The sequence below is a fragment of the Erythrolamprus reginae genome, chromosome 11, assembly GCF_031021105.1.
Source record: "Erythrolamprus reginae isolate rEryReg1 chromosome 11, rEryReg1.hap1, whole genome shotgun sequence".
NCBI lineage: Eukaryota > Metazoa > Chordata > Lepidosauria > Squamata > Dipsadidae > Erythrolamprus > Erythrolamprus reginae.
In genome coordinates this window covers 33,852,785-33,880,512 of record NC_091960.1, presented here as the reverse complement: position 1 = coordinate 33,880,512, position 27,728 = coordinate 33,852,785, and the positions used below count along the sequence as shown (strand labels likewise).

The window sequence follows — 27,728 nt, the reverse complement described above, 5'->3', positions numbered from 1 at the left end:
ACAAGTGTTTCAGAAATTATTTTTCTGAGGTCATTATTTTCGAAGTACACCCAGCTCTTAAAAAGCACTCCCTTTTATATCAACTATTTACGAAGGATTGTGGTTTTCCATTAAAAGCCAACTCCCAACTCTCTGTATTTAAAAAAAAAGAAAATATAATCTTTATTGAAGATAAATAGGGGAGGGGATACATAAAGCAAAAGGACTATGTGAATATTGGTGCAAATGTATATGAATTTAGAGTATACAGCTATAAATCAGAATACACGCTTACATAAGGAAAGAAAACAAGGAAGAAAATAAAGCTAAAGAGAGAGAAAGAAAAAGAGAGAAAAGGAGGAGGGAAAGAGAAGAGGAAAAATAAAAAAATAAAAAAGAAGAAAGAAAAAAGAGATAAATTCATCTATAAATTTATCAAATGTCATAAATAGCGTCAACTTATACTCTACAGCTTTTAAGATCTTTACTATCGATATAGATGGAAGTTTTAGGCTTCTAAACTTGAGTTAGAGTTTAAGTTTTGCCATTTTGAATTGGTTCCTCCTTTTATCAATGATTCATAATGTTATTTTATAATTATGCAAAGGTCTGTGGTCTTTGCGTGAAACCAGTAAAACCAGTAAGATGATGGTGCATGTAAAAGAAGAGCAGATCTACAGGGGCTTGTGGGGGGCCACTGTCTGGCTTTGTTTGCCCCCCCCCCTTCCTGACTGTCCCTGACCTGGAGACAGAGAGGTCTGTGGGCAACGTTTGGCCCACCCCTGTTTTATTCAGTGTTCTCCACGGGGAAGTGTTCTCGGGTAGGAAAGAAAAGATTGTTCTGTAAAACTCTTTCATCTGCCCCTTTGCTGATACTTGCTGTCTTGTCAGGATTTTCCTTTTCTTATGCTTGCTGGGGAAACACAATTGCTCAGAGGTTTTAATTTACACTCTATGGTTACTGTCAATGCCAGAGTTCTTTCTCATCTCCAGACGGAGCGGGCATAATTCACTCCAAGTTGCAGAGAGAATTTTAAGGAGCGAAGATCCTAGCAGTAAAACCCTTCCCTTCCCTTCCCCTCCCCATTTCTTTCTTTCTTTCTTTGTTTCTTTCTTTTTTCTTTTTTCTTTCTTTCTTCTTTTTTTCTTTCCTTCTTTCTTCCTTCCTCCCCCCCTCCCCTCTTCTTTCTTTCTTTCCTTCCCTCCTTCCTTCCTTCCTTCTTTCTTTCTTTCTTTCCTTCTTTCTTTCTTTCCTTCTTCCTTCCTTCCTTCCCTCCTTCCCTCTTTCTTTCTTTCTTTCTCTCATGGAGTGTAAGCTGCCCCTGGTTTATTTATGAATTTTCCAGCCTCTCCAGTCTTATCAAGAAGTATGCAATTAATGTTGCTAGTTTCTGGGCAAGATCTGTTTAACTTGTACATATTCCAATCTTGCATTTTATAGTTTTTAATTTTTTATCGTGTAGTATACCATATTTTAATTGTGACGCTTCTGATACCGATAAGCAAACAATGAGAAGTAAATTCCAGTAGAATATAATTTGATGGGACTTATTTTGTGCTCTCTCTCTTTCTTTCTCTCTCTCTCTCTCTCTCTGTGTAAAGGAGAAGGGGAAAATTCCCTATGACTCAGTTCACATGTGGAGAATACATGATCTGTTTCAGCCAGGTTTATTTGGACAGAACTAGGAAAGGATCACTAAATCCTACCCACTAATGGAGGATATAAGCAACCTTTATATAGCTGTATAATAAATGCTGACCAGTAACTAACTAACTAACTAACTAACTAACTAACTAACAAACTAACTAACTAACTAACTAACTAACTAACTAACTAACTAACTAACTTTCTTTCTTTCTGTCTCTCTCTGTCTCTCTCTCTATAATAATAATAATAATAATAATAATAATAATAATAATAATATATTAGATTTGTATGCTGCCCCTCTCTGAGGACTTGGGGCGGCTCAACATATCCAAAAAACCCAATATACAATATAAATATCTAAAATCCAATTAACATAATTAACTATTCTAAAAACCCTGGAACATTAAAAATCATTCATTCACATTCAAACAACAACCATACATCACACTCATCGGCCAGAAGCTAGGGTCTAGTGACTCCAAGCCTGGCGGCATAGGTCAGTCTTCAGACTCTTACAGAAGGCGGGGGGGGGGGCAATACGAATCTCTGGGGGGGGAGCTGATTCCAGAAGGCTGGGGCCGCCACAGAGAAGGCTCTTTCCCTAGGCCCCGCTAAATGACATTGTCTGGTTGACGGGACCTGGAGAAGGCCAACTCTGTGGAACCAAACCGGTCACTGGAACTCATGCGGACAGAAGGCGGTCCTGCAAGTAATCGGTCCGATGCCACGTAGGGCTTTATAGGTCATAACCCAACCTCTGAATTGTGTCCAGAAACCAATCGGCAGCCAATGCAGCCTGTGGAGTGCTGGAGAAACATGGGCATACCTTCGGAGAGGGGCGGCGTACAAATCTAATAAATTATTAATTATTATTATTATAACTGCTCATGCAGCTGCATTCTGCACGATTTGCAATTTCTGAATGCTCTTCAAAGGTAGCCGCATGTAGAGAGCATTGCAGTAGTCAAACCTCGAGGTGATAAGGGCATGAGTGACTGTGAGTCACTGCCAGTCATTGTATTTTTGATAGCATGGGTTAATATTTCAGTTTATGGTGATATAAGCAGAATAATAATGCGGAGGCTGGCAGGAATCTGATTTTGTGATAAGTTACTACTTCTTATTCCCCTTTAAAAGCACAAGTGCTGATTTAAGATAACTCATGTTGCAGCAAAACCACAAAAGTTTAATCTTAGACTATCTACTGTTGACTTCACCCCATTCCTAAGAGGTCTGTAAGGGGCATGTATAAGTGTACCATCATGTCTACCATCCCTGTCCTAATATCCCCTTTTATTCGTATCCATTTCATGGGTTAATAACCATTTTATACCTAAGTCTAATATGTGCTTGACAAAATAAATGTTAAAAAAAAATGAAATGCGTAAACAGATTATTAGGGAGACGTACTTGAATTTAGGGGTCTTAGCAGTTTGAAGGTTCAGGGCAGAGGTGGGTTCCTGCTGGTTCAGGACGGTTCTATAGAACTGGTAGCAGGAATTTCCTCCTGCTCGACAAAGCGGCAGCGATGAATGGCTAGACATGTTTCCTCCCAAGGCATTCCTAGAGAGGCCCCACAGTGACTTTTCCCTGCCTTTTCCGGCCCTGTTTCCTCCCAGGAGATTCCTAGAGAGGCCCCATGGAGGCTTCTCCCCGTCTATTCCGGCTCTGTTTCCTCCCAGGTGATTCCTAGAGAGGCCCCACGGAGGCTTCTCCCTGCCTTTTCCGGCCCTGCCTCCTTCCTAGGAGATTCCTAGAGAGGCCCCATGGAGGCTTCTCCCCATCTATTCCGGCTCTGTTTCCTCCCAGGTGATTCCTAGAGAGGCCCCACGGAGGCTTCTCCCCACCTTTTCTGGCCCTGTTTCCTCCCAGGAGTTTCCTGGAGAGGCCCCACGGAGGCTTCTCCCCATCTATTCCAGCTCTGTTTCCTCCCAGGTGATTCCTAGAGAGGCCCCACGGAGACTTCCCCCTGCCTTTTCCGGCCCTGTTTCGTTCCTTCCTAGGAGATTCCCAGAGAGGCCACATGGAGGCTTTTCCCCGTCTTTTTCAGCCCTGTTTCCTCCCAGGAGATTCCTAGTGAGGTCCCACGAAGGTTTTCCCCCACCTTTTCCGGCCAATGTTTCCTTCCTAGGAGATTCCTAGAGAGGCCACACGGAGGCTTTCCCCCGTCTTTTCTGGCCCTGTTTCCTCCCAAGGCATTCCTAGAGAGGCCCCATGGAGGCTTCTCCCCATCTTTTCCGGCCTTGTTTCCTTCCTAGGAGATTCCTAGAGAGGCCCTTCGGAGGCTTCTCCCCGTCTTTTCCGGCCTTGTTTCCTTCCTAGGAGATTCCTAGAGATGCCCCATGGAGGCTTCTCCCTGTCTTTTCCGGCCCTGTTTCCTTCCTAGGAGATTCCTAGAGAAGCCACACAGGTTTTTCCCCGTCTTTTCCGGCCCTGTTTCCTTCCTAGGAGATACCTAGAGAGGCCCCACGGAGGCTTCTCCCTGCCTTTTCCATTTACAGTTTCGGAGGCTCGGGTTCTTAAATAGAAAATGGTTCTTGAGAAGATGAATAGCTGGTAAGCAAAAATTATTTTCCCTATTTCCCCCCCCATAAAACTGAGGTGCGTCTTATACTCTGAAAAATACGGTAGGCTGGAAAATGGCCACCTCACCTTTTACCTGCAGTCTACACTTAAGTCCATTTTATAGACCATATCAATAAACAAGGCTTTGTTATCATGGCTTCTTATCTCTTTCAGTAAAGTGGTTTCTGTTGACCTAAGGTGGGAACAGCCAAGGCAAATGTGTAGGTGTGTTACATTTTATTTTTTGAATGCACAAATATTTGCAGAAGGGGCCGAAATGGTGTTTGGTGGGAGAGCAGCTGCCCCGACCCTCCCCATTTTGGCTGGGGAAAGGTTAAACCTGCCTTAGGAAGAAGACACTGCTTTAAACCAGGTAGCAGGTGTGTAAATTAGGTTTGAGGTCTTGTACCTGGTGCAGTTCAGCCTGCAGCATCCTTCACAAGGTCAATTTGCAGGGGATATATAGATGAACAATCCAATTTCTATTTATTAGCAAACTCATCCTGGCTCAGTGTATTTGGGGCAACGTCAGAGCTATTTCTGGGTTTACTTCGCAGAGTACAGACAAGCATTGGAAATTTAGCATTGTTAGCAAACTGCTTTTGTGCCTGGGATTGAATCTGTGCCTACGTCTCTGGATTTCCCCCCCCAGAAATTTGTTCTGTTCTTTGGTTGCGTCTAGCAGATTGTGCTAGGGCAGCGATGGCGAACCTATGGCACGGGTGCCACAGGTGGCATATGGAGCCATATATGCTGGCCCACAAGCCGTTGCCCTAGCTCAGCTCCAACGTGCATGTGTGTGCTGCCCAGCTTATTTTTTTGGCTCACACAGAGGCTCTGGGAGGGGGGGTTTGGCTTCCAGAGAGCCTCAAACTTGGCAACTTTAAGACGTGTGGACTTCAACTCCCAGAATTCTCCAGCCAGCATAGCTGGCTGGAGAATTCTGGGAGTTGAAGTCCACACGTCTTAAAGTTAATTTTATTATTTATTTATTTATTTACTCATTTGTCCAATACACAATACATGTGGAAGAGAATAGATGAATAGATGAAGTAATATATATAAAGATAATATGTAAAAATAGAGGAGAAGATATATGAAAGGAAGAAAATATATATGATGAGATGAAGGAAAGACAATTGGACAGGGGACGAAAGGCACACCAGTGCACTTATGTATGCCCCTTACTGGCCTCTTAGGAACCTGGAGAGCTCAATCGTGGAGAGTCTAAGGGAGAAATGTTGGGGGTTAGGGGTTGACACTATTGAGTCCAGTAATGAGTTCCATGCTTCGACAACTCGATTGTTAAAGTCATATTTTTTACAGTCAGGTTTGGAGCGGTTAATATTAAGTTTGAATCTGTTGCGTGCTCTTGTGTTGTTGCGGTTGAAGCTGAAGTAGTCATTGACCGGTAGGACGTTGCAGCATATGATCTTGTGGGCAATACTTAAATCGTGTTTTAGGCGCCGTAGTTCTAAGCTTTCTAGACCCAGGATTGTTAGTCTATTTTCATAGGGTATTCTGTTTGCCAAGTTTGAAAACGTTTGCCGTAAAGCATGGGTGGCTAAGGAATTCTGGGAGTTGAAGTCCACAAGTCTTTTTTTTTTCTTTGAAAATGAAGTCCATAAGTCTTAAAGTTGCCAAGTTTGAAGACCTCTGCTCCAAGGGAATGAGAGAGGGCGTTTTTACCCTCCTCCAGCTCCAGGGAAGCCTTTGGAGCCTGGAGATGGTGAAACATGAGCCTACTGGGGCCACCAGAAGTTGGGAAGCAGGCCATTTCCGGCCTCCAGAAAGCCTCCAGGGGGAGGGGGAAGCTGTTTTCGCCCTACCCAGGCATTTAATTATGTGTATGGGCACTTGGGCATGTGCGATAGTGTGCACGCATGCTCTTTCAGCACCCGAGGAAAAAAAGGTTTGTCATCACCGTGCTAGGAGTACAAGTCTCCCTGGTTTCTGTTTCTCCTCCTCTTCCTCCTTTATAATATTAAAACAAAATCATGGGCTTTCCCAAATATGCCCATGTTACACCAACACTCCGCAGTCTGCATTGGTTGCCGATCAGTTTCCGGTCACAATTCAAAGTGTTGGTTATGACCTATAAAGCCCTTCATGGCACTGGGCCAGATTATCTCAGGGACCGCCTTCTGCTGCATGAATCCCAGCGACCAGTTAAGTCCCACAGAGTGGGTCTCCTCCAGGTCCCGTCAACCAAACAATGTCGTTTGGCGGGACCCAGGGGAAGAGCCTTCTCTGTGGCGGCCCCAGCCCTCTGGAACCAACTCCCCCCAGAAATTAGAATTGCCCCCACCCTCCTTGCCTTTTGTAAGCTACTTAAAACCCACCTCTGCCGTCAGGCAGGGGGAATTGAGATACTCTTTCCCCCTAGGCCTTTACAATTTTATGCATGGTATGTCTGTATGTATGTTTGGTTTTTATATTAATGGGTTTTTAATTGTTGTTATTGTACACTGTCTTATTATTGCTGTTAGCCGCCCCGAGTCTCCGGAGAGGGGCGGCATACAAATCCAATAAGTAAGTAAGTAAGTAAGTAAGTAAGTAAGTAAGTAAGTAAGGAAGGAAGGAAGGAAGGAAGGAAGGAAGGAAGGAAGGAAGGAAGGAAGGAAGGAAGGAAAGAAAGAAAGAAAGAACTCTATCTGAAATACAGTACTGTCCCATAAAGCCTAAAGAGCGAATTGAATTGAATTGAAAACTGCTGAAATTGAAACATACACAAACAGTGTTTTGACAAGTTCTCCTTTGAAATATTTTCTATTAGAACGTGAATCACTAGCACGTAGCTAATTGGATGCTGGAAGCATTTATAATGTGTCCTACCTAAAGAAATAAAGAAAAAAAATTATTTTATGCATTTCCGATGCTGCCCGATCCCAAACTGCCTCTGATCTGATTAGCAGCTCTTTTATAGTATACTAGTAGCTGGATACCCGTGCTTTGCTATGAAACTATGTCACCAGACTTGATAGATTGACAGTTAAAGTTTGAAAATTAATGAATGGTTATGATCGGCCTTGATAAATTGAAACTTAAAGCTTGAAAATTGATGTCGAATGTGTAACTCGGTAGCATTAGAGAGTGTTAATATAAGGCAACTGGTGGTTGGAACAGAGTTCTTTTCAGGTGGGGAGGGAGAGTAAGTAAGAATATCTTAGCATCAGAGTATGTTAATATAATACTGTATAAGAAATACTAATGATCTGATGGTCTAAGTGCTATTGCTACAAGCTCCCTTCCAACTCTGTTAATCTGTAATCTGATACCCCCCAAAAAATAGATGAAACAAATTTCTCTTATTTTTCCTCTCACTCTTATAAGGAAAGGGAGATTTAATCCTTACCACTTTTTTTTACTGACCCCTCGCATCCTGGACACAAACTGTTTCAACTCCTACCCTTAAAATGTCGCTACAGAGCACTGCACACCAAGACAACTAGACACAAGAACGGTTTTTCCCCGAACGCCATCACTCTGCTAAACAAATAATTTCCTCAACACTGTCAGACTTTTTACTAAGTCTGCGCTACTATTTCTGCTAGTTTTTTCTCAGCATTCCTATCACCCTTTTCCTCCTACTTAGGACTGTATGACTGTAGCTGGTATCCTTAAGATTTTTATTATTGTTGATTGTTTCTTCATTGCTTATTTGACCCCTATGACAATCCTTAAGTGTTGGACCTCATGATTCTTGACAAATGTCTCTTTTTCTTTTATGTCCACTGAGAGCATCTGCACCAAGACAAATTCCTTGTGTGTCGAATCACACTTGGCCAATAAAGATTTCTATTCTATTCTATTCTATTCCTGACAAATGTCTCTTTTTCTTTTATGTCCACTGAGAGCATCTGCACCAAGACAAATTCCTTGTGGGTCCAATCACACTTGGCCAATAAAGATTTCTATTCTATTCTATTCTATTCTTGACAAATGTATCTTTTTCTTTTATGTACGCTGAGAGCATATGCACCAAGACAAATTCCTTGTGTGTCGAATCACACTTGGCCAATAAAGATTTCTATTCTATTCTATTCTATTTTGTCATGGCCCTCCAAATTCCTGAACAGCTTTGATAGAATAAGACATTTTTGGCTTGTGAAACATAAACAGGCATCTCTTCAGCTGTCTAACCAAATGGAGCATTGTGTTTTCCTTGGCAAATAGCACAAGAGGCTTTTGGAGGAGATGAACTAAAAATGGAGCCGTATTTTCTATTGGAAGCGACAGTTTAGCTCGGATGTTAACATTTCAGGCCATGGGAATTTTCCTCTCATGTGTCTCAGAGAAGGACTTTGATCCTCGGAAGTAAGCCAAGTGTTGGTGTTGAAGTGAGAGAAGTCTTGGTGATTTCTTGGACAAAGGTAGGTTTTTTGGTCTACTTTCTGGTTTAGCCTGCAGTGCTGATGGTCTCCCATTCAGTTAGAACAATTAACCAGTGGAACAGCTTGCCTCCAAAAGTTGTGAATGCTCCAACACTGGAAGTTTTTAAGATGTTGGATAACCATCTGTCTGAAGTAGTGTAGGGTTTCCTGCCCAAGCAGGGGGTTGGACTAGAAGACCTCCAAGGTCCCTTCCAACTCTGTTGTTGTTGTTGTTGTTGTTGTTGTTGTTGTTGTTGTTCTTCTTCTTCTTCTTCTTCTTCTTATTATTATTATTATTATTATTATTATTATTATATAACTAGCTAGACAGGCAGACAGACAAACAAACAAACAAACAGACATCTCATGATGAACAGATAGATAGATAGATAGATAGATAGATAGATAGATAGATAGATAGATAGATAGATAGATGATAGATAGATAGATAGATAGATTTTTATTGGCCAAGTGTGATTGGACACACAAGGAATTTGTCTTGGTGCACATGCTCTCAGCGTACATAAAATAAAATATACTTTTGTCAAGAATCATGTGGTACGACACTTAATGATTGTCATAGGGGTCAAATAAGCAATGAAGAAGCAATATTAATAAAAAATCTTAGGATATAAGGAACAAGTTACAGTCATACAATCAACATGGGAGGAAATGGGTGATAGGAATGATGAGGAAAAAAAGTAGAATAGAAGTGCAGATAAGGGAACTAGGTAAGTTTAGCTAACAAAGAGAAGGCTTAGGGGAGATTGCAGTCTCCCAATACTTGAAGGACTGTCACAGGATAGTGGATGTCATTTTTTTTCTCTTTAGCACCTGAAAGCTCATCAAAGGAAGAACCAAACTGGAAATAAGGAGAAATTGTCTGGTAGTGAGAACAAGAAATAGCCTACTTCCCTGAGCTGTGGATGCTCAATCACTGAAGGTTTTCCAAAAATTGACATTTGACTGGGATAGTGTAAAGTTCCAGGAGGTTGGACTAAATGTCCTTCAAGGTCCCTTCCAGCCTTATGATGGATAGATAGATAGATAGATAGATAGATAGATAGATAGATAGATAGATGATAGACAGACAGACAGACAGACAGACAGACAGACAGACAGACAGATAGATAGATAGAAGATAGATAGGTAGATAGGTAGATGAATAGATAGATAGATAGATAGATAGATAAATGATAGATAGATGACAGACAGACAGACAGACAGACAGATAGATAGATGATAAGTAGGTAGATAGGTAGATAGATAGATGATAGATAGATAGATGATAGAGATAGGTAGGTAGGTAGATGATAGATAGATGATAGATAGATAGGTAGATAGGTAGATAGATGATAGATAGATAGATAGATAGATAGATAGATAGATAGATAGATGACAGACAGACAGACAGACAGATAGATAGATGATAGAGATAGATAGATAGATAGATAGATAGATAGATAGATAGATAGATAGGTAGGTAGACAGATGATAGATAGATAGATAGATAGATAGATAGATAGATAGATAGATGATAGATAGATAGATAGATGATAGACAGACAGATAGATAGGTAGGTAGGTAGGTAGGCAGATGATAGATAGATAGATAGATAGATAGATAGATAGATAGATAGATAGATAGATAGATAGATGATGGATGGGTGGATGATCCTCGGGAGTAGTAATAGTAATTATTATTATTTATTAGATTTGTATGCCGCCCCTCTCCGAAGTAAGCAAAGTCTTGGTGTTGAGGTGAGAAGTCTTGGTGATTTCTTGGACAAAGCTTTTTTGGTCTCCTTTCTGGTCTAGCCTGCAGTGCCAATGGTCTCCCATCCAGCTCCTAGCCAGGCTCAACGTAGCTTCTGTGTTTTAGAAAGTCTGAGTGTGTCCAGACAAGGCAAACAAGGTCCTAGCAACTCCTGGAACACATCCTCAAGGCACTACTTATCACCTGCTGGTGTTCCATTCCAACCCACCCCTGCAGTCTTATCGAACAAGGCAATTCTCCTACACCCCAGCTGGTATCTGTAGATACGACTCTTTATATGGGGGGAAAGCAAGCAAAGGCCCCAATGAAATTGAAGGGCTTCCTGATGAAGCCGATTAGCTCCCTGGCTTTTAATTATGCACCAGAAAAGTATAGATTCCATTGTGCTTACACAGAGGAGTTTTCCCCTATAATTTTGCATAATTAAAAATCAAGTCTATTGTATTTTGCTTGGTCTGTGGGCATAATTGCCACTTTTGGGTTTTGCTGTTATTCGTTCCTAGAGAGTGGTTGGGTTTGTCATTACCTAGGCTTCTTCGCTTAGAATTTCAGTGGGACACATACCTCGCTCAAAGGCAGCCCAGCTGGTTTCAAAGCAGCGAGGAGCAAAGTATTTTGTTTGAAGACAGAAAACTAACAGTTTGAGAACTTTTAAATTTATAGAACAGGCAACCCAGTTGAAGGGGCGAATGAGATACAAGAAACATTATACACAATCTGGAAAAAAAAGGAATTTAGATTAGATTAGATTTATTGGATTTATATGCCGCCCCTCTCCGTAGACGCGGGGCGGCTCACAACAATGGTAAAAAAACAATTCATAGTAACAAATCTAATATTTAGCAATCTAAATTACAGTTTTAGGTTAAAAAATCCAAAAAAGAAACCCCAATATATAAAAAACAAGCACACAGTCGAATCATACACAGAAACTACATGGGCAAGGGGGAGATGTTTCAATTCCCCCATGCCTGGCGGCAAAGGTGGGTTTTAAGAAGCTTACGAAAGGCAAGGAGGGTGGGGGCAATCCTAATCTCTGGGGGGAGCTGGTTCCAGAGGGTTGGAGCCACCCCAGAGAAGGCTCTTCCCCTGGGTCCTGCTAGACGACATTGTTTAGTCAACGGGACCTGGAGAAGGCCCACTTTGTGGGACCTAACCGGTCGCTGGGATTCGGGATTGTGTTCCCTTTCCTTATACTGTAATATCAATGTTCTGAGAACATCCAATTAAATAGGGATATAGGAAAAATGTAATTTTTCATATGTATTTCAATCTCCATGATTTCCAGATATGTGGAGATCATCTCCCAAAGTTCTTAGTCGGGGCTTGCTGGATAGGGAGTTATGGGCATTGAAGTCCATGGATCTGGATGTGACCAAGCTTGAGAAACAAGGGACATGGGATACATGAAATCTGTATGACTTTAAAGGAAAGTCTAAAGGAAAACCCAAGGTCTAAAGGAAAACCTAACCCTACGTAGCTTCTGCTCTGGCAATCTCACACTGCTTACAAGAGCTTACAAAACTTTTGCCAGACCCATCCTTGAATACAGCTCATCTTTTTGGAACCCATATCGCATCTCAGACATCAACACCCTTGAAAATGTCCAAAGATACTTCACCAGAAGAGCCCTTCACTCCTCCACTCGAAACAGAATACCCTATGAGACTAGACTTTCAATCCTGGACCTAGAAAGCCTAGAACTAAGACGCCTTAAACAAGATCTAAGTATTTCCCACAAGATCATATGCTGCAACGTCCTGCCTGTCAGCGACTACTTCAGCTTCAACCACAACAACACAAGAGCACACAACAGATTTAAACTTAATATTAACCGCTCCAAACTTGACTGTGAAAAATATGACTTCAGTCACCGAGTTGTGGAAGCATGGAACTCATTACCGGACTCCATAGTGTCATACCCAAACCCCCAACACTTTACCCTTAGATTATCTACAGTTGACCTCTCCAGATTCCTAAGAGGTCAGTAAAAGGCGAGTACAAGTCCACTAGAGTGCCTTCTGTCCCCTATCCTATTGCTCTCCTATATCTCCTCTACCTTTCTTCTATTCCTATATCTCTTCTTCTATTCTTTCATTGATATGTTTTATTCTTATATCTTCTTTTCTATTCTTTCTTAGATATATTTTACTATGAGTATCTCCTCTATAACCTTCATCATGTATTTTACTATGTGTGTGTGTATATATATATGTATCCACTAAAACACTCATTGTGTATTGGACTAAATAAATAAATAAATAAATAAATAAATAAATAAATAAATAAATAAATAAATAAATAAATAAATAAATAAATAAATAAATAATAAAAAAAGTTTGACAAATTCTTGAAGATGAGGGGAAAATGATAGTCATATTGTGACCTTTGCGATCACATTACAAGCAACTGCATTCTCTTCACCGACGATGTCAAACTTTTCAACACCACCAATAACACAGCTACTCTCCAAACAGACCTTGACATTGTGTCTGAATGGTCAAATATCTGGCAACTCCAAATCTCAACCAAAAAATGCTCTGTCCTACACATTGGCAAAAAGAACCAGAACATCAAATACAAGCTGAACAAACAAGACCTTACAGACAGCCTTCACTCCGTTAAAGCCCACTGCAACAACATTGCCCAAAAGGCTTCAAGAGTTGTTAACCTAATCCTACATAGCTTCTGCTCCGGTAATCTCACACTACTAACCAGAGCACACAAAACTTTCTCCAGACCAATCCTTGAAATATACAGCTCATCTGTCTGGAATCTGCATCACATTTCGGACATCAACACTCTAGAAAATATCCAGAGATACTTTACTAAAAGAGCCCCCCACTTCTCCACTCGCAACAGAATACCCTACGCAACTAGATTTACAATCCTAGGTTTTGAAAGCTTAGATTGCTCTCCTATATCTCTTATACTTTCTTCTATTCCTATATCTCTTCTTCTATTCTTTCATTGATATGTTCTATTACTATACCTTCTTTTGTATTATTTCTTAGATATATTTTACTATGGGTATCTATAACCCTCATCATGTATTTTACTATGTGTATATAGATATATACCCACTAAAACCCTCATTGTGTATTGGACAAAATAAATAAAATAAAAAAGAATTACTGTACATCTATCTCTGCATCTGACAAAGGAAACAAGGAAACCTAGGGTATGTTGTTTGGGAAAATGGTGTAACAAGGTTTCAGTTTGCTTTAACTACGTAACTAGAATTTTAAAGCAAGATTGTACCTTTGAGAGAAGTTGAAGTCTCCAATGTAGCAAATTATTTATTTACAAACTACACCATAGTTCTCTACATGGGGCTACCTCTGAAAAGTGTTCAGAAACTTCAGATCGTGCAGAACGCGGCCGCGAGAGCCATCATGGGGCTTCCTAGATTCGCCCACGTTTCTGCAACACTCCGTGGCCTGCACTGGCTGCCGATCAGTTTCCGGTCACAATTCAAAGTGTTGGTTATGACCTTTAAATCCCTGCATGGCATTGGACCAGAGTACCTCCGGAACCGCCTGCTACCGCACGAATCCCAGCCACCGATAAGGTCCCACAGAGTTGGCCTTCTCTGGGTCCCGTCGACAAAACAATGTCATTTGGTGGGCCCCAGGGGAAAAGCCTTCTCTGTGGCAGCCCCGGCCCTCTGGAATCAACTCCCCCCAGAGATTAGAACTGCCCCCACACTCCTTGTCTTTCGTAAATTACTCAAGACCCATCTATACCGCCAGGCATGGGGGAGTTGAGACACCTTTCCCCCAGCCTTTTTTATATTTAGGTTTGGGCATGTATATGTTGTTTGCTTTTTAAAATATGATAGGGTTTTATGTGCTTTTTAATATTAGATTTGTTTTCGCTGGAATATTGTTTTTATTATTGTTGTGAGCTGCCCCGAGTCTTCGGAGAGGAGCGGCGTACAAATCTAATAAATTGAATTGAATTGAATTGCATTTTTAACTTAATATTTTCAACATTCTGAACGGTTTTGGTACTTTTAATTACCGTGTAATTTAATTTTTCTGTGTTGGTTTTCTCAATTTATTCATTTTTAATTTTCAAGAGTCCACAGACTCTTCGACAGTCTCGGAAGAATTATGTGGTGGGTACCAGCTGCCTCTGTTCTTCTGCTTGAAAAACCATAATTACTTCATGACTCATTCCTTGTTGTTTAGGCCTATAAATACTATTCGGCGTTAATAAGATGTGAAATTCAAAATACCAGCCTGGGAATGGGATGCTAGAATTCTTGCTTTATGCCACTGAACGCAGCCCAAATTCTGCAGCCGCAACCAAGACGGGTTGCTTTGTCAATTCATGATCTGCAAATGCAAACTCTATCAAATTGTTAATTAAGTCACAAGGAACAGAAAGCCGTAAAATGAAGAAAGAAAGAAAAAGAAATAAAAGGAAAGAGGGAGTAGACATTAGGTTCCACCATCCTTGTCAACCAGCCCAAGATTTATTTATTTTTTAAATGGTCAGGAATGATGTGGAGATATTCAGTTATCATTCTTAATAAGAATAAGACAGCCGGGGTGGCGCAGCAGGTAGAGTGCAGTACTGCAGGCCACTAAAGCTGACTGTTAGATCTGTAGGTCAGCAGTTCAAATCTCATTTTCATTTCATTTCATTTTATTGGATTTGTATGCCGCCCCTCTCTGTAGACCCGGGGTGGCTAACAACAGTGGTAAAAGCAACATGCGACAATCCAATACTAAAGTAGCTAAAAACCCTTATTTTAAAACCAATCATACATACAAACAAACAAACGTACCATACATAAATTGTAGAAGCCTAGGGGGAAAGAATATCTTTGTTCCCCCATGCCTGACGACAGAGGTGGGTTTTAAGAAGCTTACGACCTCATCACCAACTCAAGGTTGACTCAGCCTTCCATCCTTCCGAGATGGGTAAAATGAGGACCCGGATTGTAGGGGGACCATATATGTTGGCTCTGTTAAAAAAAAGTGTTATTGCTAACATATTATAAATCCCAGCGCCTGATTAGGTCCCACAGAGTTGGCTTTCTCCAGGTCCCGTCGACCAGACAATGTCCTCTGGTGGGGCCTAGGGGAAGAGCCTTCTCTGTGGCGGCCCCTGCCCTCTGGAATCAACTCCCTCCAGAGATTCGAACTGCCTCCACACTCCTTGCCTTCCGCAAGAGCCTTAAGACCTATCTATGTCGCCAGGCATGGGATAACTAGTGTATCCCCCCCCTCTGACCATTGAAGGTTATGTGTGGTTATGATTGTGTAGTATCGAGTGTTTTTAAGGTAATGGGTTTTAGTTGCAGTTTTTAATTATTAGATTTGTATCTGTATTGTTTCATTGTTGTGAGCTGCCCTGAGTCTTCGGAGAGGGGCAGCATACATGTCTAATAAATTATTATTTTTATTTTTATTATTATTTATTAGATTTGTATGCTGTCCCTCTCCGTAGACTTGGGGCGGCTCACAACAGTGCTAAAAACAATACATGGTAACAAATCTAATAATTAAAATCTAAAATAACAGTTTTACATTAAAAAGTCTAAGAAGAAAAAAACCCAATATATAAAATACATACACACAGTCATAGCATGCACAAAACTGCATAGGCAAGGGGGGGATGTCTCAGTTCCCCCAAGCCTGACGACAGAGGTGGGTTTTAAGGAGGTTACGAAAGGCAAGGAGGGTGGGGGCAGTCATAATCTCTGGGGGGAGTTGATTCCAGAGGGTAGGAGCCGCCACAGAGAAGGCTCTTCCCCTGGGTCCCGCCAGACGACATTGTTAGTCGACGGGACCCAGAGAAGACCAACTCTGTGGACCTAACCGGCCGCTGGGATTCGTGCGGTAGAAGGCAGTCTCGCAGATATCCTGGTCCGGTGCCATGAAGGGCTTTATAGGTCATAACCAACACTTATTATTATTGTTGTTGTTGTTGTTGTTATTATTATTATTATTATTATTATTATTATTATGTTGTTGTTGTTGTTGTTGTTGCTGCTGTTGTTGTTGCTGTTGTTGTTGTAAGCCGCCCTGAGTCCAAGGAGAAGGGCGGCATAAAAATAGAAAAAATTACTACTACTACTACTACTACTACTACTACTACTACTAATAATAATAATAATAATAATAATAATAATAATAATAATGATAATAATTTCCCTCCTCTACTATTTTCCTTTCAAGACACAAGCCTACGCTCTAATCTTTGGCCTCTCTCCTGGATGTCAAATTACATTTGGCCAAATGCCCCCCACAACCACACCTGGGTTCCATACTGTCCCCTGCCCAAAAGCTACTTTCAGTGGTTAAATTTGAGGCTGGGGAAATAATACTAGCAAATGTTTTTCATGCAGAAAAGACATCGCCATGCCTTAGGTTCAAGCCATCGGTAAGGTCCCTCCTATTATTGTGTATCATCCGTACTTACTCTTCCTTTTTAGACATGAAGTTAACTTTTTGCAGTTAGTCTTTATTGGCCTATCATTTTATACAGCCTGCAGCTAGTTGCTTTCCCAGCAAAGCTAAAGTAAAACAGCTGCCCAGGGGTTTAAAAATGATCAGCAAAGGAGTGGAAGGAAGAGAGTAATAATACTTGGCATCAAACGATGAATCTGGAAATCAGGATGAAATGTAGTTCCTTTTTTTTTAGTGAAAGATTTAATAAAAGCAGGAACTGAAGTTAAGAAAAGCAACTCAGGAGTGAGCTTAAAATGTTGGAGAATAGGGAGAGAAGGAAGGAGGGAGGGATGGAGGAAGTGTGTGAAAGAGAGATGGAGGGAGAGGTGTACACTGTTTACTGGCTAGCAATCCAGATAAATAAATCATGAAAAACTAAGTGGAAATAAATTAATAAGATAGAAATTCTTACCAGCATTTATGGGTTATATTGTTATTTGGATTGCAATATTTGTTTGTTTGTTTTGTCAATTACGTATTGGAGGTATGCAAAGATACAACAGTGTTTATATACATGATACTAGTAAAAGAGAAACATTAGGACAGGGGAGGAGATGTAAACAGTGGATAGTCTAAGGATAAAGATTTGAAGGTTAGGTAATGATACTACAGAGTCAGGTAGTGAGTTCCATGCATCAACTACTGTACTTGGTTACTAAAGTCGCATTTTCTGCAGTCGAGTTTAGAGCAGCTTACTTTAAGTTTGTATCTGTTGTGTGCTCGTGTGTTGTTGTAGTTGAAGCTTAAGTAGTCGTTGACGGGAAGGATGTTATAGACCAGATTACCACCGGAACCGCCTGCTACCGCACGAATCCCAGCGACCGATAAGGTCCCACAGAGTTGGCCTTCTCCGGGTCCCGTCGACTAAACAATGTCGTTTGGCGGGCCCCAGGGGAAGAGCCTTCTCTGTGGTGGCCTCAGCCCTCTGGAACCAACTCCCCCTGGAGATTAGAATTGCCCCCACCCTTCCTGTCTTTCGTAAACTATACCGCCAGGCATGGGGGAGTTGAGATAGCCCTTCCCCCTAGGCCATTACAAGTTATGCATGGTATGTTTGTGTGTATGTTTGGTTAACATACGGGTAATAAGGGTTTTTTAGTGTTTTATTATTGGATTGTTACATGCTGTTTTTATTATTGTTGTTAGCCGCCCCGAGTCTACGGAGAGGGGCGGCATACAAATCCAATAAATTATAATTATAATAATTATAATTATTATTATTATAGCAGATTTTATGGGCTATGCTTAGGTCGTGTTTAAGGTGATGTAGTCCTAAGGTTTCTAAACCCAAACTTTCTAAATAAAACCTTAGTAAGACCAGTCCTAAAATGCTGTGTCCAGTTTTGGTCATCACACTATAAAAAGAGGTTGAGGATAGTTAAGGGTCAAGTTTTGAGGGTTGGGTGATGATACTACAGAGTCAGGTAGTGAGTTCCATGCATCAACTACTTGGTTACTAAAGTCGTATTTCCTGCAGTCGAGTTTAGAGCGGTTTACTTTAAGTTTGTATCTGTTGTGTGCTCGTGTGTTGTTGTGGTTGAAGCTGAAGTAGTCATTGACCGGAAGGACGTCGTAGCAGATGATTTTACGGGCTGTGCTTAGGTTGTGTTTAAGGCGACGTAGTTCTAAGCTTTCTCAATTTAGGATTGTAAGTCTGGTTGCACAGTTGGTGCTTTCTGTTTATTACAAGAGCAAGCAATGGGGTGCTGGAAAGGATAGATATATCAAAACCAAAGTCAACCTGGGTTTTTCTAGATAATTACCAGTTGCGACCCTATTTGGACCGGGAGTCATTGCTCACAGTCACTCATGCCCTCATCACCTCAAGGCTTGACTACTGCAACGCTCTCTACATGGGGCTACCTTTGAAAAGTGTTCAGAAACTTCAGATCATGCAGAATGCAGCTGCGAGAGCAATCATGGGCTTCTCCAAGTATGCCCATGTTACACCAATACTCCGCAGTCTGCATTGGTTGCCGATCAGTTTCCGGTCACAATTCAAAGTGTTGGTTATGACCTATAAAGCCCTTCATGGCACCGGACCAGATTACCTCAGGGACCGCCTTCTGCTGCACAAATCCCAGCAACCAGTTAGGTCCCACAGAGTGGGTCTTCTCCGGGTCCCGTCAACCAAACAATGTCACTTGGTGGGACCCAGAGGAAGAGCCTTCTCTGTGGCGGCCCCGGCCCCCTGGAACCAACTCCCCCCAGAGATTAGAATTGCCCCCACCCTCCTTGCCTTTCGAAAGCTGCTTAAAACCCACCTCTGCCGCCAGGCATGGGGGAACTGAGATACACTTTCCCCCTAGGCCTTTACAATTTTATGCAAGGTATGTCTGTATGTATGATTGGTTTTTATATAATGGGTTTTTAACTGTTTTTAGTATTGGGTTTTGTTATATACTGTTTTATTGCTGCTGTTAGCCGCCCCGAGTCTGCGGAGAGGGGCAGCATACAAATCCAATAAATAAATAAAATAAATAAATCTTTTAAATATATTTGAACTATGTTTTCGTATATTTTTCTGTGGGTCCAGTGGAAGGAAGGAAGGAAGATAAACGAAACAAAACTTGGCCACCTTTGGATTTAGAGTTTAATCAGCATTCCACAGTAAGGCAGATCCTCCCTGACTTACTTGCCAGCTGTTTTCACATCCTTCCCTTCTTAAGCTGTGTCGCACCACGGAAAAGTTTTGAAAGAGCCGAGGAGCATCTGCATGGGTTCCCTTGGTTACAGTAAGGAGCCAATGACGTGGGAAGCGCACCACAGTCTTGGCTTCGGAATGAAATCTTTGCCTCCCCAGGTGGGGAAAAAAAAGAGGCATAGAAGTTCTTGCTTGCTCTCGGGAGTGTTTATTATTCTGCCTTGACAGCCTGATCGTGCAGAATGCAGCTGCGAGAGCAATCATGGGCTTCCCCAAATATGCCCATGTCACACCAGCACTCCGCAGTCTGCATTGGTTGCCGATCAGTTTCCGGTCACAATTCAAAGTGTTGGTTATGACCTATAAAGCCCTTCATGGCACCGGGCCAGGTTATCTCCAGGACCGTCTTCTGCCGCACAAATCCCAGTGACCAATTAGGTCCCACAGAGTTGGCCTTCTTTGGATCCCGTCGATTAAACAATGTCGTTTGGCGGGACCCAGGGGAAGAGCCTTCTCTGTGGCGGCCCCGGCCCTTTGGAACCAACTCCCCCCAGAGATTAGAATAGCCCCCACCCTCCTTGCCTTTCGCAAGCTTCTTAAAACCCACCTTTGTCGTCAGGCATGGGAGAATTAAGATATTCTTTCCCCCTCGGCTTCCACAATTTATGTATGGTACGTTTGTACGTATGATTGGTTTTTAAAATAAGGGATTTTAGCTTCTTTAGTATTGGATTGTCGTATGTTGTTTTTACCACTGTTGTTAGCCGCCCCGAGTCTACGGAGAGGGGCGGCATACAAATCCAATAAAATGAAATGAAATGAAGGCACTTTTGAACAGGCCTGTTTTGAAACATATCTATCTCATGTGTTGCCCCTTCCCAACCTCTAGATCCGAGGTCTTCGAACTCGGCAACTTTTAAGACTTGTGGACTTCAACTCCCAGAATTCCACAAGTCTTAAAGTGGCCACGTTTGAAGGGCTCTGACCTACAGTGACATGCTTGGGTCAGAAAAAACTACAGCTAAATATATATTTATGGGACCTCCCAGCCACCGATTAGATTAGAGTTGGCCTTCTTTGGGTCCCGTCAACCCAAAGCAGTGTTGGTTGGCGGGCCCCCAGGGGAGGGTCTTCTCTGTGGTGGCCCCAGCTCTCTGGAACCAGCTACCCCACCCCCCGAGGTCCCTACTGCCCCCACCCTACTGGCTTTCCAGAAAGCCTTGAAAACCTGGCTTTGCCGGCAGCCTGGGGACTGTGAGAATTGACATCTCTTAATTCTGGCCTAAATAAGGTTGGATTGGATGTATGATATACAGTGTTCCCTCGATTTTCGCAGGTTCGAAACTTCGCGAAACGTCCATATCACGGTTTTTCAAAAATATTAATTAAAAAATACTTTGTGGTTTTTTCCCCTATACCATGGTTTTCCGGCCCGATGACGTCATACGTCATCGCCAAACTTTCGTCTTCCTTTAATAAATAATTTTTTAAATAAACTTTAATAGATAAACATGGTGAGTAATAATCTAAATGGTTGCTAAGGGAATGGGAAATGGCAGTTTAGGGGTTTAAAGTGTTAAGGGAAGGCTTGTGACACTGTTCATAGCCAAAAATGGTGTATTTACTTCCGCATCTCTACTTCGCGGAAATTCAACTTTCGTGGGCGGCCTCGGAACGCATCCCCCGCGAAAATCGAGGGAACACTGTAGTATGATTATATTGATAAGATCGAAGGTTTTTTAAAAGTAATATTACTAGTGTTGTAAATTGATATTTTAAATATATATTTATTGATTTTTGTTTTTTAAAAATATTTACATGTTAATACTTACAAGTGAATTGTAAAAATTGTACATTGATTTTATATTGTTTGATTGTTGTAAGCCACCTTGAGTCCTTCGGGAGTGGGAGGCATACAAATTTAATTAATTAAACAAACAAATAAATAATGCAGGTTATTCAGAGTGAGTAGGCAGGAATGGAATGGGACAACTCGCTATGCCGGTTGGAGAATTCTGGGAGTTGAAGTCCACAATAATTAATAAAAATAATTTATTGGATTTGTATGCCGCCCCTCTCCCCAGACTCGGGGCGGCTAACAACAATAATAAACACAACATGTACAATCCAATAATAAAAAACAACTAAAAACCCCTATTATAAAACCAAACATACACACAAACATACCATGCATAACTTGTTATGGCCTAGGGGGAAGGAATATCTCAACTCCCACATGCCTGGCGGAATAAATGAGTCTTGAGTAGTTTACAAAAGACAGCGAGGGTGGGGGCAGTTCTAATCTCCGGGGGGAGTTGGTTCCAGAGGGTCAGGGCCGCCACAGAGAAGGCTCTTCCCCTGGGGCCCGGCAAACGACATTGTTTAGTCGACGAGACCCGGAAAAGGCCAACTTTGTGGGACCTTATCAGTCGCTGGGATTCGTGCGGTAGCAGGCGGTTCCGGAGGTAATCTGGTCCAATTCCATGTAGGGCTTTGGAGTGTTGAAGAAACGTGGGCGAATCTTGGAAGCCCCACGACGGCTCTCGCGGCTGCGTTCTGCACGATCTGAAGTTTCCAAACACTTTTCAAAGGTAGCCCCATGTAGGGAGCATTGCAGTAATCGAACCTTGAGGTGATTAGGGCAGGAGTGACTGTGAGCAGTGAGTCCTGGTCCAAATAGGGCCGTAACTAGTGCACCAGGCGAACCTGGGCAAATGCCCCCCTCGCCACAGCCGAAAGATGATGTTCCAATGTCACAAGTCTTAAAGTTGCCAAGTTTGGGGATTCCTGCTCTAGATGTTTTCCTCCGACCCTTTGCCTGTGCTGCTTGGAATTCATGAGAGTTGTAGCCTAAAACATCTGGAAAGTTTCAGATTGGGAAGGTTGATCTCATGTGAACTTCGGGGTGGTTGTTATTTTTCTAAGAGAAGGGCGTGTGCATCTCTCTCTCTCTCTGTATGTGAGTTTGTGTGTGTGTCTCTGTGTGTGACAGTTTGAAGATTCCACCCAGTTTGTTGTTATTTGCTTTAAACTAATAGGATTACATGTCAGTGAAGCACGACTGAGAATGAATAGGCCACTGAGTAAAATGCAATGGAGCAATTTAAAAATTGGCACAGTCAATATTTTAAAAATTCAGGGCACCGAGGGATGAAAACAGTTAGTTTCTGACAGTTGGAACAATTAAAACAGTGGAACAACTTGCTTCCAGAAGTTGTCAATAGCAATAGCGCTTAGATTTATATTATTATTATTATTATTATTATTATTATTATTATTTATTAGGTTTGTATGCCGCCCCTCTCCGCAGACTCGGGGCGGCTCACAACAGTGATAAAAACAATATACAATAACAAATCTAATATTAAAAATCTAAAATAACAATTTAACATTAAAAGCCTAAAACCCCCATTATTTAAAAAGCATACACACAAACATACCATACATAAAACTACATAGGCAAGGGGAGATGGCTCAGTTCCCCCATGCCTGACGGCAGAGGTGGGTTTTAAGAAGTTTACAAAGGCAAGGAGGATGGGGGCAATCCTAATCTCTGGGGGGAACTGGTTCCAGAGGGTCAGGGCCACCACAGAGAAGGCTCTTCCCCTGGGTCCCGCCAGCCGACATTGTCTAGTTGACGGGACCCGGAGAAGGCCAACTCTGTGGGACCTAACCGGCCACTGGGATTTGTGCGGCAGAAGGTGGTCCTGGAGATATTCTGGTCCAATGACATGAAGGGCTTTATAGGTCATAACCAACACTTTGAATTGTTACCGGAAACTGATCGGCAACCAATGCAGACTGCAGAGTATTGGAGTAACAGGGGCATACCTAGGGAAGCCAATGATTGCTCTCGCAGCTGCATTCTGCATGATCTGAAGTTTCCGAACGCTCTTCAAAGGTAGCCCCATGTAGAGTGCGTTACAGTAGTCGAGCCTCGAGGTGATGAGGGCATGAGTGACTGTGAGCAGTCACTCCCGGTCCAAATAGGGCTGCAACTGCTGCACCAGGCGAACCCTCGCCACAGCTGAAAGACGTTTCTCTAATGTGAGCCATGGATCGAGGAGGACGCCCAAGTTGCGGACCCTCTCTGAGGGGGTCAATAATTCCCCCCCAGGTGATGGACGGGCAGATATTGCTTCACAGTGCTTTACAGCCCTCTCTAAGTGGTCTACATTGTGGCAGTAAAAACTTTGGCAACCCATCACTGACCATAACAGTACATTTTGGAGAACGTTCCAAGCTGCCTCCTGCTATCTGGGCGCTGCAGCTATAAAATGATAGAGATTTTCGAATGGAACGAGTGCTCTGAAATTTCTTCAATATCAAAGACGCAATGAAAGCCTTCTCCCTGTGGATGTATTTTTAGAACTGTCCAAAAATAAATAAATAAAATACATTCGAATGTTATGTTCATTAGGCTTTCCCTCCTAATGGGGACCGGAGTGAGAGACATAATTGCTAGGTATGAGTCTAATTCACACTTGATTCTCTGCCTTTTCTGATTAGAAAGTGTTTCTTCCCGGTCTTCAGCAGCATAAAGAACATGGAAATCTACTCCCACCTGTTTTGATTTGGCTTACTTTGGCAAAAAATAATAGGAAGTGCTACCATGGCTACTAAGGGGGCATGATGGCTCAGTGGTTAAAAATGTTGATCTTGTCGGCTGGAAAGCTGACAGCTTGGGTTTGATACCTGAGCACTGCGCTCTATATAAGGGGATCACAATCTCCTTCTTCCTGCTTGTTATACCTCTAGCTATGCAGCCAAGCATCCTACTTGCTTTTCCTACTGCCCGACCACACTGCTCACCCATTTTGAGACTGTCAGAAATCACTACCCCTAAATCCTTCTCTTCTGAGGTTTTTGCTAACACAGAACTGCCAATGCAATACTCAGATTGAGGATTCCTTTTCCCCAAGTGCATTATTTTACATTTGGAAACATTAAACTGCAGTTTCCATTGCTTTGACCATTTATCTACTAAAGCTAAATCATTTACCATATTACAAACCCCTCCAGGAATATCAACCCTATTGCACAGTTTAGAGTCATCGGCAAATAGACAAACTCTTTCATTGTTGCTGTCTGCAAATAATGTTTTCCATCCCTAAGTCTTTGCAGGTCTCCCCCACCATTGGTCTAACTTGCTCCAAATGTTTCTTTTAAGCCCTAACCAGGTGCTAACAATGTTCCCAGCTCTTATGGTTTGCAGGCTCTTTCTTTGTTACTCTCTGTGAAGAATGTTTTCCAAGCCCTAAGTCTTTGCAGGTTTGGAAAACATTCTTCACAGAGAGTAACAATGAAAGAGCTTTCAAGGTAAGAGCTAGGAACATTGTTAGCACCCAATTAGGGCTAGACAGAAACATTTGGAGCAAGTAAAGCAATAAAAAAAACCTGCAAAGACTTAGGGCTTGGGAAACATTCTTTGCAGAGAGTAACAATGAAAGAACCTGCAAGGTAAGAGCTGGGAAGATAGTTAGCAGCTAGTTAGAAGAAACTACATTCAGAGTGTAAGACACACTCAAATAATCAGCCTCTTTTAGGGGAGGAAAAAGGTGTGTTTTATACTCCTAAGAATACAGTATACAGTGATACCTCATCTTACAAACGCCTCGTCATACAAACTTTTCAAGATACAAACCTGGGGTTTAAGATTTTTTTGCCTCTTCTTACAAACTATTTTCACCTTACAAACCCACTGCTGCCACTGGGATGACCCACCCCCGCACTTCCGTGTTTTTGCGATGTTTCAGGGGAATCCCAGCAGCGCAAAAACGGGCGCTTCGCTGGCAATGGAAGTCCAGAGGTGGGGTTTCCCAGCGAGGGGAGCCTCAGTGAAATCGCAGCATCGCAAAAACACACAGGTCCGGAGGTGGGGTTTCGAGGACTTCGGTGTTTTTGCGATGCTGCGATTTCACTGAGGCTCCCCTCGCTGGGAAACCCCACCTCCGGACTTCCGTTGCCAATGAAGTGCTCGTTTTTGCGATGCTAGAATTCCCCTGAAACATAGCAAAAACACAGAAGTCCGGAGGTGGGGTTTCCCATGGAGGGGAGCCTCAGAGGAATCCCAGCAGTGCATAAACGGGCGCTTCGGCTGGCAAAAGGGGTGAATTTTGGGCTTGCACACATTAATCGCTTTTCCATTGATTCCTATGGGAAACATTGTTTCATCTTACAAACTTTTCACCTTAAGAACCTTGTCCTGGAACCAATTAAGTTTGTAAGACAAGGTATCACTGTATATATGTTTTAGCTAATTCTTCCAGTATCTCCGTCAACAACCTCTGACAAGAAAGGTGTTGTAAATAACACATTTTTTAAAAAATAAAAAAATAAAATAAAATAGCCAAAGTTGAGAAGCGGTGCTTTATATTCGGTAAATTGGGGGGGGGGGAATGGAAAGCAGAAGCAGGTGTCTCTATCCCTTTCCGCGATTGCCGCTTTAATATTGTGGTGGTGCAGGAGGTGCATTGGCTTCCTCACAGCTGCAGCAGGCTGCTGACTCATCATTTTGTCCTTAGATGACCCCCATCGGTTGCTGGCCTGCTGCATATGAGGCTGTGCGGGGAGGAGGAGGAGAAGAATAAGATGGGGGGAAGAAAAAAAGAGGAATGTCATTGTGGAGAAGTCACGCTTAGAATTCAGCTAGACCAGGGATGGTGAACCTATGGCACGGGTGCCACAGCTGGCACGCAGAGCCGTATCTGCTGGCATGTGAGCTGTTGCCCTAGCTCAGCTCCAATGTGCATGTGTGTGCCGGCCAGGTGATTTTTGGCTCACACAGAAGCTCTGGGAGGGCGTTTTTGGCTTCCAAAGACCCTCCAGGGAATGGGGAGGGCGTTTTGGCTTCCAAAGACCCTCCAGGGGGATGGGGGAGGGCGTTTTTGGCTTCCAGAGACCCTCTAAGGGGATGGGGAGGGCGTTTTTGGCTTCCAAAGACCCTCCAGGGGGATGGGGGAGGTCGTTTCTTGCTTCCAAAGACCCTGCAAGGGGATGGGGAGGGCGTTTTTGGCTTCCAGAGACCCTCTAAGGGGATGGGGAGGGCGTTTTTTACTTTCAAAGGCCCTCCAGGGGGATGGGGGAGGGCGTTTTTTACTTCCAAAGGCCCTCCAGGGGAATGGGGGAGGGCGTTTTTGGCTTCCAAAAACCCTCCAGGTGGATGGGGAGGGCGTTTTTGGCTTTCAAAGACCCTCCAGGGGAAAGGGGGAAGGCTTTTTTACCCTCCCTCGGCTCCAGGGAAGCCTTTGAAGACTGGGGAGGGTGAAACACAAGCCTACTGGGGCCACCAGAAGTTGGGAAACAAGGTGTTTCCAGCCTCCAGAGAGCCTCCGCGGTGGGGGTGGAAGCTGTTTTTGTCCTCCCCAGGCATTGATGTGGGCACTTGCGCATGTGTGATAGTGCACGGGCTTTTTCAGCACCAAGAGGAAAAAAGGTTCGTCATTACTGGGCTAGACGTTTGTCATTCCCAGCTCTGGTATTTTTTTTCCTGCAGTGTGCAAAAAGTTTCATCGTCCCAGCTTGGGTGGGTGGGGGGGGGTTGCTGGAAATATTGGAGAAAGGGTGAATTCTATACGCTTGTGCTTTTGACACAACTATGAGCATATGTGTATTTTTCATGTTTAGGCTGGTTTTCTTGATTACTTGTGGCCGTTAGCCAGTTAATATGATGCCAGAATGAAAACAGTGAATACCTGTTCCAGCTTTGTAATTCTTGCATAAGTGCTGATGCTGAAAGCTGAAGGAGCCTCTTCTCCCATTGTTTTATTTAAAGCAGTCTATTTATTATTACAAGCTGGTCTAAACAGCTGGTTTTGCAGGGGATTCAGAGATTATTTTTAGAGCAGGTATTCATTGTTTTCATTTTGCTATCATATTAACTGGCTCCCTCCCCTCCCTCTTTTCTTTTTCTGTCTGTCTGTCTTCCTTCCTTTCTACCACCTGTCTGTCTTCCTCTCTCCCTCCCTCTCTCTTTCTTTCTTTCCTTCCTTCCTTTCCTTCTTCCTTTCTTTCCTTCTTTCTTTCCTTCCATCTTTGCTTCCTTCAATCTTTCTTTCTTTCTTCCTTTCCTTCCTTCTTTCTTTCCTTCTTTCCTCCCTTCCTTCTTCCTTCCTTTCTTTCTTTCCTTCTTTCTTTCCTCCCATCTTTCTTTCTTCCTTTCTTTCCTTCTTTCTTTCTTTCCTTCCATCTTTCTTTCCTTCTTTCCTTTTTTTTTCATTCTTCCCTCCCTCCTCTCCCTCTTTTCTTTTCTGTCTGTCTTCCTTCCTTTCTACCACCTA

At 42.6% G+C, this 27,728-nt stretch overlaps 1 protein-coding gene across 1 annotated transcript in view; it reads left to right on the top strand.

Annotated features, from left to right (window-relative positions):
- The window catches only part of SLC9A1 (solute carrier family 9 member A1), an 87,377-nt gene that overhangs the window by 29,850 nt on the left and 29,799 nt on the right, over positions 1-27,728 (top strand). The gene's annotated exons all lie outside the window — the stretch shown is intronic.